This window comes from Ursus maritimus, unplaced genomic scaffold, assembly GCF_017311325.1.
Source record: "Ursus maritimus isolate PB19 unplaced genomic scaffold, ASM1731132v1 scaffold_9, whole genome shotgun sequence".
NCBI lineage: Eukaryota > Metazoa > Chordata > Mammalia > Carnivora > Ursidae > Ursus > Ursus maritimus.
Genome location: NW_024427107.1, coordinates 66,248,409 through 66,258,888, shown reverse-complemented (window position 1 = coordinate 66,258,888; position 10,480 = coordinate 66,248,409).

The window sequence follows — 10,480 nt, the reverse complement described above, 5'->3', positions numbered from 1 at the left end:
TACATAAGTCGTTTTCAGGTACACTTAATCCAGAAATAGTTAGTATGTTCTGTAGGGAGTGCCCGGAGCTCAGCACAGCAACAGCTGAGCATCCAATAACAGCCCCGGAGAAACACTGACCACAGGCTATGTGCAAGGTGTGGGGCCTGGCTCGAAAAAGCAGGAACCAGGCTCCCTGGCTTCAGAGGAGGGTTTTACTAGGAATGTAGAGCTGAAGAGGAGGAAACTAAGGCAGAAGTCCAGGCAGAGAGGGCAAAATGGTAAAGAAAGCTGCCGTCTGATGGGAATTCGGCTCACGTACATTTGATGAAGCAATGATTGGGTCTTGAGCCTTCTGTCTGGGGACCGAAGGTTATAAATGCCTAAGCTGAGAGCACTGTGAGAAGTGAGCTCCTAGACTTCTGCTTTCAGCCAAGATGGAATAACGGGTCCCATTTACCCCCACACCTAAAACAAATGCAAAATTGGACGAAATAGATGAAACAATGATTTTAAGACAGTGGAGATGGATAACGAAGGGCGGTGATTTCTAGGATGTAGGAGACGATTTGGTGAACCGTACAGTTGCCCCAGAGAGAACTTTTCAGGCTTCGGTACGGACGAGGAGAGGAAACATGGGCAAAGCCTGGTAGAATCCTTGAGTTGAAGAAACAGAGTCTGGGGAGACCCGGGTGGCTACATTTTCAAGTGCTGGAGAGAAGAAAGCTGCACAGAGAGGACTTCGCACACCTACAGAGCATCTCCTTTGAATACCCAGCAGAATACTGAATGTGGGTGAGGCCAAACAGTTGAGGCCAGGGAGAGAGCCATCCAAAAGGATTGGGGGGAACAGTACTTGGTCCTCACACAGAACCGTTAATACTGCCTGCTGTTACGATTATCCCCAGTGTAAGGAGAACCAGTAAGGAGCCTGAAGAAGGGCAGTGATGGGGTCACATTGGGTACAGCATGGTGAACTGATCAAAGGGAGGAAACCCGAATCTCAATAAATGTGAGGGGGCACCTGGGTGGCACAGTTGGCTGGGCATTGGACTCTTGGTTTCGCTTGGGTTGTGATCTCAGAGTCGTGAGAGGGAGTCCCACGTGGTCTCTAGGCTCAGTGTGGAGTCTGCTTAGGCTCCCTCCCTCTGCCCCAACCCCAACTCCCCCGGGTACTCCCCCCCGCAAAATAAATAAATAAAATCTTAAAAAAATAAAAATAAACAAATGCACAAAATAACAAGAGATTATTAACTTTTTAACATTTTATTTTGTTTTGTATTTTTATTTTACTCTTAGCACTAGGTTGATTACATGCACAGTCTCAATCCGATCATGAACTGAGGTCAGAGAAGAAAATAACTTCCTCAAGTTCACACAGTTAATAAGTAGGTGAATCCAGATTCAAATGTAAGTACGAGGTTCCAAAATCCGTACCTGGTCCCAAAATCCTGCTGCTTCCTTTCCCGGCGTTGACTGATTCAGCCCTGAAACTACAGACCAAAGTCTGATATTTGTCCTAAAAGTAAAACTTTGGGAGCAAAGCTCTTGACTTGACACTTGACAATACATAAAAACAATATTAGTATGAAAATTATAACAAAGGGCATTTGTTAAGTATTTAGTATCCATCCAGTGTATGTGCTGTCCCTGCACCCATGCATTTAATGCTCCCATCAAGCAAGAAAGGAGTCTATTTATTTGTGCCTCCGAAGAGTCTGGCTGCTGGAACCCATATATTACCCACGCAGGCATTTCACGGTTCACTGCCCTCATGTCAACCGGCCTCCTGACTTCAATGCAGAAAAGACATTAGCAGCACACCCAAGATTAATGTGGTAAGAAAAGGCGGCCCTGAAAGGAGAATAACATCACAGCTAATAAACAAGCTTCTCTTTAACGACTTCAAGATCTTTATTTAATGTACAAAATGCAGGGGCGACTGGGTGGCTCAGTTGGTTAAGCGTCTGCCTTTGGCTCAGGTCCTGATCGCAGGGTCCTGGGATCCAGCCGTGCTCAGCGGGGAGCCTGCTTCTCCCTCTCCCTCTGTCTCTCACTGTCTCTCTCTCTCAAATAAATAAAGTCTTTAAAAAAATTAATGTATAAAATGCAGAAACCAGAGTGGTTCCCCAATACTAGGGACAGCTGGAGCCTTCACCAGGATAATGTGAACTTTGATACTCTTCTGAGAACTGCGTGATTTAAATACCATGTGCTGGGACTTATTTTTCTGTTTCGTGATCAAGTCCAATGCTTAGCAAAATCTACTAATCCCGTTGGGTGCTGCTTCTCAGGTACGAGCCATTGGGTGTTCTTCGAGTCCACGATTCCCTCGCATCTTTTCTGCCCACAACTATCTACCCGATTCTCCGTTTTGCTGTTTCAAGACAAAAACAGTCATGAATTACGATGTGTTAGCCAGGATGAAGTTTCCCACTTTCCAGTTAAGAGAAGGGACAGTGGACATTACAGTTTCCCATTGACTCAAAAAAGAAACAACAAAATAAGGGTTTCCAGGCAGTGTAGCCACTGACGGGGATGAGTTTTGACTGACAAAGTGAGAGTCTCCCTATTAAGACTCTTGTTTTATAATCGTATATTTCTCTGTGTGCTGGGGGTGGGGAGGACAGAAACAGGGATGGAGAAGGACAGTATTAGTGCAAATTTTTTCAATCCTAAGAAAGCTCTTGACAGACACTAATAATTGATTACATAATTTTTTTCTCCCTGTCCCTCAGACTCTTTCTCAACACAACTCAACTCTAGAAAACTACCAATTTATTGAGCTGACATTTACAATATATCCTATTGGCCTTCCAGGAACCTGCCTCTGAACTCGAACATTTCAGTGGTAGAGAATCTCTATGTTTAACTACAGCATGCCGCGTTTCCAGAGCCTTCTAATTGTTAGATGTTCTTTCTTGTATTAAATGTATTAAATCTACTTTCAGTTCACATCTACCCATTGGTCCTAATTGTGCTTTCTGGTCTAAATGGAAAAATCAGTGTATATTGCTTTATACCCAGGAGATGGCTTTCACAATCCTCTCTGCAGATAGCCTTATTCCATTCAAATCCCTTCTTCTTTTATTCAAAAATGAAGCCTTCCAAGACACAATTATTCATTGAGTTCTGTATTTGGTGGTGGGGGTAAAATAGTGAGGAAGCAAACTTGGTTCTTGTTTTTACAGAACTTCCTACCCAGTAGAGGAGACAAGAAAGTGGCAATTGCAGCAAAGTGTGCTATGCACTAAGATCGGTGAAGCTCAGAGGGGTATGGAGGTATAAAAGAGGGGCCAAGAAATCCTGAAATCTGGAGCAGGGGCTGCTGAGAGCTTTCAAGATACCGTGAAGCCTGAGCTAACCCCTAGAAGAATGAGCAGGAATAGCAGGAAAGGGGTGGGTGGAAGGCAAGTGTGTAAGTGGAAATCAGAGGTAGAAAGTTATCCAGTAGAAAGAGTCGAATGCCCAAAGGATGGGAAGTACGAATCAGCAAGATCCAGCTATGGTGTGTGTCTGGAGAGGTAAACACATACAGGAACCTGAGGACTTTTAAAACCTTATTAGGGGATTTGGACATCATTCCCCAGGCTGCGGGGTGAACTGCGGCAGGTTCAATGTGAGGACGCTGGCATTTAGACAGACCGCCCTCCCGCACGATGGTTACTGCATGGCAGGCCAGGAGCCCGTCGGGAGCCTATTACTTTATGAAGCAAGAGGAGGTGGGTAGATATCAGGACGGTGGCGGGATGGTGACGGGATGATGCTATCATCTTGTCATCATGATGGTCACTCTCGTCTAATTAAGTTCAGTTTTTCAAAGTTCCTCTGATGCTATAATACTTCAGAGTGAACAAATATTCCAGTTGTGACCTGACCATTGCTGAATGAAGATGGGTTATCCCTTTGCTTGTTTTGGATACTGCAGAAAATGGTCACATTTATTTTTTGACAGCTGAACCACATTGTTTATTAATATTAGGATTGTAATAGGCTAGAACACACTAATCCTTTTGGGGGCTATATAGGCGCATATATTCTTTCCCTGACAATGGTGATTTTTTTTTTTTAGTTCAGGTGCAGAATGTTGCATTTATGTTTGGTATAAGAAATGCGTTTTAAGTTTTTTCCAGTGTTCCAGTGTTCCAAATGCTGAGAACATTTCAGATTTTAGCTCTGATATCCAGATGATAATTCAGATTAAAAAGACTATGGCCTTAAAATCAGACAGACCTTGCTTAATATATGGGCCTGGCTACTTATTAGCATTAGATGCTGAAGAACTCGGCTTTCCTAACTGTAGTTTAGTTTTGTTTTAATGTAATCAAAGATTGTTTATATTATCACATGATATATGACCATATATACATATATGTGTGTGTATATATATATTTCTATATATATATACAGTAGTGCCCCCTTTCCATGGGGATATGTTCCAAGACCCCCAGCAGAGTCCTGAAATCACGGATAGTACCAAACCCTAAATATACTATGCTTTTTCCTATACATACATACCTATCATCAAGTTTAATTTATAAATTAGGCACACTAAGAGACTAACAACAATAACTAATAATAAAATAGAACATTTATTATAATATACTGTAATAAAAGTTATGTGATTGTGGTCTCTATCTCGAAATAACTTATTGAACTGTACTGACCCTTCTTGTGACCATGTGAGGTCATAGGCTGCCTGCTTGATGAGATGAGGGGAGAATGACTCCTCTATTCCTTTAACTGGGAGAGGTAGCTATTCCCTGTGATTACTGTCTCTGTGTTACCTCTGTGCTTCCTTTTTGGCTTTTCAGTCCTCCCTGATTAATCAGTTCCCTATGTTAAATTCCCTGTGTTAAAACCTGGTGTGGACCTGATTTCCTTACTAGACCCTCTTTTCATCCCAATGTCCTATCGCTGGAAATTTTTATGTTCTTTGGGCTAAATACAAGGCAACCAAGCCAGGTTGTTGATATTTTCGCCATGAAAACTCTCTCTTAGAATTAAGGCAAAATAGCTACAGGAATATGGCAGAATGCTTTCCAATGTGCACATCCAGCCCCCCAACTTCATAAGCAGAAGTTTATTAGCCTTTGTGGTTTCCTGTCTTGGGTTTTGTTAATGGGACTTTGACTCGACCCAAGAGCAGAAATTAATTGCTATTCAGAAGTTAACTCTCCATCACAACACATATTGTTTAGCAAAGAATATTTGCTATTTACCAGGAACTCTTTAAGTGCTTTACATGGATAAACTCATTTATCCCCAGTAAACGTATGGGGGAGTTTACAATTGTCGTCATCATCCGCATTATACAATGGGTCACGGTGGACATTGTAGAGTTAAAAAATTGCTTTTAGTTTGTTGTAGTGAGTTGAAGGGTAATCCTGCAAAAGATATGTCCATCCAGAACGTGTGAATCTGACCTTATTTGGAAGGACGCTTTTTGTAGATGTAATTGAATTAAAAATCTTGAGATGCCATCATCCTGCATTAAATTGAATGACAAAGTTGCATGGGAAGTGTCCTTATAAATGAAGAAAAATGACCTGATGGAGGAGGCAGAGATTGGAGTGACACGTCTGCAAGCCAAGGGAAGCTGAGGAGTGTGGGTCACGTTCCGAAGCTGGGAGAGAAGTATGGACCAGATTTTCCCTCAGAGCCTCTGGAAGAAACCCATTCTGATGACACTTTGATTTTGGACTTCCGGCCTCCGGACCATGAATTAATACATTTCTGTTGTTTTAAGTGACCATGCTTGTGGTAATTTGTTATGGCAGAATGAAACGAATGCATTCACAGAGTTAGCAAGCATCCGAGCTGGGCCTCGAACCCAGCTTGTCTGCCCCAGAGCACAGATGCTCGACGATAAAGGCACACGACCTTCTGTCCTGCAAAAAGCAGTTGACATGATTTATGCTGAATTCTCTCAGCCGGTGGAGCAGAAGAGGCGAAAGCTATAGGACTTGAGAAAGCTTTTAGAGCTTCTCCCCCAGAACTGGGAACGGAACTGGAGTATGGGTGCCTCAAGGATTAGCCGACAGCACTGCCCCAACCTCCGGTATGGCCACCATCCTCCCTTCCCTTTACAGGTGATAATACCTCTGATGGGGTAGCTTGGCCATGCTGATGTGACAGAATAGGAGGAGTGAGGGCTTTTGGAGCCACCAGGAGAGACTGCCTACCCAAGCTCGGCCACAGAAGCTTGGGGCCCTGAGCCAGGAGCCCATCAGCTGTAGCTAGTGTAAACCCCCTGGACGGTCTGCACTATGAAAGACCTGGGACATCATCCTGGGAGAATGGATGAGGTAGCCTTCTTAATGAGGATTGAGATAGACTTTTCTATCAGCCTAGTGAGTAGGAGCTAGAAGCAGATGCAATTTAATTTGGAGAAATTGATAAACTTATCAGTGTGGCACTGATTGCACTTTGCCGTTATAGGGAGTAAACTTCAGAGCTGATATCCAGATTTCTTTGTTAGTGCATATGACATTTCACCAATGGGCTCCCATGGATGGATGAGAGATCATCATGTCCTCTGGGGAATACTTAAGTCATTGATATTATATATGAAGTGGTTGTGTGCCTGTGTGTGTGTGTGTGTGTGTGTACCCACAACTCTGAAAATGTACTTTAAAAGGTTCACATCCTTCAGCAAGGCGGGGACCACTAGCCTACATGAATTGAAAGGTGCCTTCCAGTCTTGACATTTTTTGATTCAGTTATTTTGCAATGGAATAGACTAGGAATCTGTACAATTCTTAATATCGAAGTACTGGTGAGGTAAATAGAGGTTAAAAATTCACCTTCTATTCTCACTCTATATTTATTTATTTATTTATTTATTTATTTATTTATTTATTTATTATGTTATGTTAGTCACCATACAGTAAGTACGTCATTAGTTTTTGACGGAGTGTTCCGTGATTCACTGTTTGCGTATAACACCCAGAGCTCCATGCAATACGTGCCCTCCTTCCCACCACCCCTCTGCCCTCTAAACCCCCCACTTTGTTTCCCGGAGTCCATAGTCTCTCATGGTTCATCTCCCCCTCTGATTCCCCCCTTCATTTTTCCCTTCCTTCTCCTAATGATCTCCCTGCTATTCCTTATGTTCCACAACTAAGTGAAACCACATGATAACCGTCTTTCTCTGCTTCTACTCTCATTCTAGTTGAATAAAGACTATAAAGACATATTCTGCTATTCTATTGTCCCTGTTCTTCCACAGCTAAAATATCCCCCCTACTGTATTTCATTGAATTCACACCTTTGTTCTGACCACAGGACTCACAAGTTTTCAAGGTTGTTAGTTCGTTTAATCCTGGATTATAGCTAACAATGGTTAAATTTAGAAATCAGAGATTTTCAGGTTTGTAATATTATTCTTTCAATTAAATAAACAACACACGCAGAGTATGAATTCAGGGAGATCTTATGTGCTCACAAAAACTTCATACTTACTTTTATCCCCCAGGATACTGTAAGCAATACTTCCATGAGACTGAAGTCTGTGGGCCATGATGAAGACAGATAGGGCTCAGAGTTGTGACGGTTTTGTAGGAAAGTGGGGAGAAGAGGAATGGTTGGCATACAGAAGTCTCAAGTTAAAACTTTGAGTAGATGGGTAGATGGATGGGATGTATGTTTGGCAGCAAATAGTGAACACCCATTTAAAAAGGTCAAGGTTCAGGACAAGATTTTCATCCCAGGAAGGATGGAGAAGCAAAGATAGACTAGGTCAGACTCCAGTTCCAGTCCATTCAACTCAACATACAATTCTCAAGACCTTGTATGCTCCACAACTAATGCTTGGCCCTGGGGATACAAAGGTAAATGAGACCCTCTCCCTGTCCTTGTAAAGCTCATGTTCTGGAGAGAGAGAGACAGAAAGGGAGAGAACATTATGAACAATTAATTCTCATCCAATTTGATAAGGGCTGCCAGAGGGGTATAAACAAGGCACCAAAGATAGGAAATCAGTGCTTCCGCAGAAGTTAAAGAAAGACTTCTGGAGGGAGTATATTGGTTAGGGACATGCTAGGTGCTATAATTAATAGACCCCAGCTGTATAATAGCCCAAAGTAAGTTTATGTTGGTTCATATAACAGTATCAGTGAGTGAATGGGTCAGCTGGTTGATTCGCCCCTGCTCGTCAGCAGGCAGAAGGGGAAAAAACACACAGATAAGCTAACTCAAGAGATTTTTATGAACCATGCCCGGAAGTGCTAGTGTCAGTAGGAAGTGATATTACATTCCAGGCCCAGGACACATGACGATGCCTACCAACCCGGAAGGCTGAGAAATGTACAGGAGTTGTGTGACCATGAAGAAGAGGAGAGCATGGAGTTTTGCAAACAGCTAGCAGTATCGGAGCAGAATTTTGTAGGATAAGGGCTCACTAGTTAGAAGGACTAAAGGTGCACTCTGATTATATACAGAAATACTCCAAAATTCCGAGCAGGATTGAACATTCTGCACATCCCTTTTCAACTACTTACCACCCACCCCTGCCGCCTCTGAAAAGTTTGTTTTCATAATTGTCTCCAAACACACTGGAGAAAGGACAAAAGTAAAGACTTATTTACGTGCCCCCTGCATTACACGCATTTATAGCAGGATAAATAGTCGTGTGGCTGTAGTTTTCCCATGCTATAGTGTATGTTAAAGACAGTCAATCTTTTCTAAGGCTGGAGAATCAGAAAAATTTGGAAACATTTATGCCTTCTTCCATGCAAAGACAAACTAATTTAACTTACTGATTCAATAAGGGTCCATCCAGGAGAACAAAAACCATGCCAAGTAAATTAAATAGAGGGACATTAATACTGGGAATTAGTTACAAGGATGCTGGAAGAGATGAAAGAACAAAAGGGAAGGTGAAAAATGAAATTAGAAACTCTAGGAGGCCACTTCCATCCTGAGGGCTGGAGGGAAAATGGCAGGGAAGGGGGGCGGAGGCCCTACCAGAGCAGGAGCCAGGACAAAACACTGGAAGCTTGAATCACAGTGATTCTGGCAGGAACTGAGCCCAAGGAGGGAGGTATTGGAGAGTGGGAGGGAAGATACTAGAACCACAAAGAGAGAGGGAGAGATACCCGGCACCTGTCTCTGCCCTCTCTTCAGCTCCTAGGGATCCCTACTGGCTCTTCTAACACCTCAGTTTTTAGGGATCTGCTTTCCCATGATACAGATGGAGGAAAAACTAGGGAATGGATCTGAAAGCAAACAAACAAGTCACTGGCCACTTGCCTTAATTGTATTCAAAACAGCTCATTTTCCATTTAAGTCAATGATGAAGAGTAATTTTTATTCCCTGCTTTGAGGGTTGTAATGACACTGTTTTGTTGTTGCTCTTGTTGTTTGCTAAGTGGTGGAAGCTTTAGCAAGCTAGGTTAATAGAAAAACAGAACATGGAATTTTTTTCTTTATAGGCTCTGCAAGTAGGTTAGGAAAAGAATAGAACGTTAAGCTTTGGAAACAAAATAACCATTTGATTTCTTCACTCTGTATTTGAAGATTCTAGCTGATGTAATTGAAAAATGAAAATAATTAGATTGGCTTATATTTCCATAGTCCTTTATGACAATGGATTGAACAGTTCCGGGTGTCTCAAAACATTTTCACAATCATTTCATTGTCAGATACTCGCTATCCCTTTGAAAATTAGTAGATCCAGAAAAGATTCCTTTTTTATAGGAGAGGGAAAGGCCTGGGGAGAGTAAGTGCTTTGCACAAGGTCTCAGTTTTGGATGCTGACATATCAGGAATGAGAGCTGTTAACCTTAAAAAATAAAGTTGTCGGTTATTTCACCAGCAAAAATGGGTTTATTTGAGAATAGCAGAGAATTGTAATTTGACAAAGCAAGCTACAGCACGTCAGGTAAACAAAGGAGGAGAAAGGGGGAAGCCCGAGGGGCTGTTGTAAAGAAAAAGCCCATTGGAATTAAATGGGATTCCAAGATATGGTAGCTTCTCATTGGCTGAGTTGTGACTGTCTCTCATTGGCTGGGCTGTCGCTGGGGGTGAAGGAAAACCTTTCTTTCTCCTTCTGGGATAGTCAAATAGTATTTGCTTGCAAGGTGAGTCTTCCTGTTAAGTCTGCAATTTGACAAGGAGCGGTAGGGTGTGAGAGCTCCCCCTGCTGGCTTCCCGCTCTATATTAGTGAGGTTTTCCTTGATTCATGTTCACAGATCCTAGCTCTCTAAATTTGAATACTTGCACTCTTTGCACTAAACTGGTGGCTGGGGCCCTGTGGAGAACTTCCTTATTTTTCTTGGGTCATTCTTATCCACATTTAGTAAACACCCTCTTCCCTTGATACGCTGGGGAAACCCTGGTAATAGCTCTCAGATTCTTAAGTCCTCTCACCCCAGGACCATGCAACTGATAATGGAACTAGATACTCTCCCAAACAGACCCTGTATTAGTTTCCTAACTAGGGCTTCTGTACAACTGGGTGGCTAAAAATAACAGAAATTTATTGTTTCACAGGTTTAG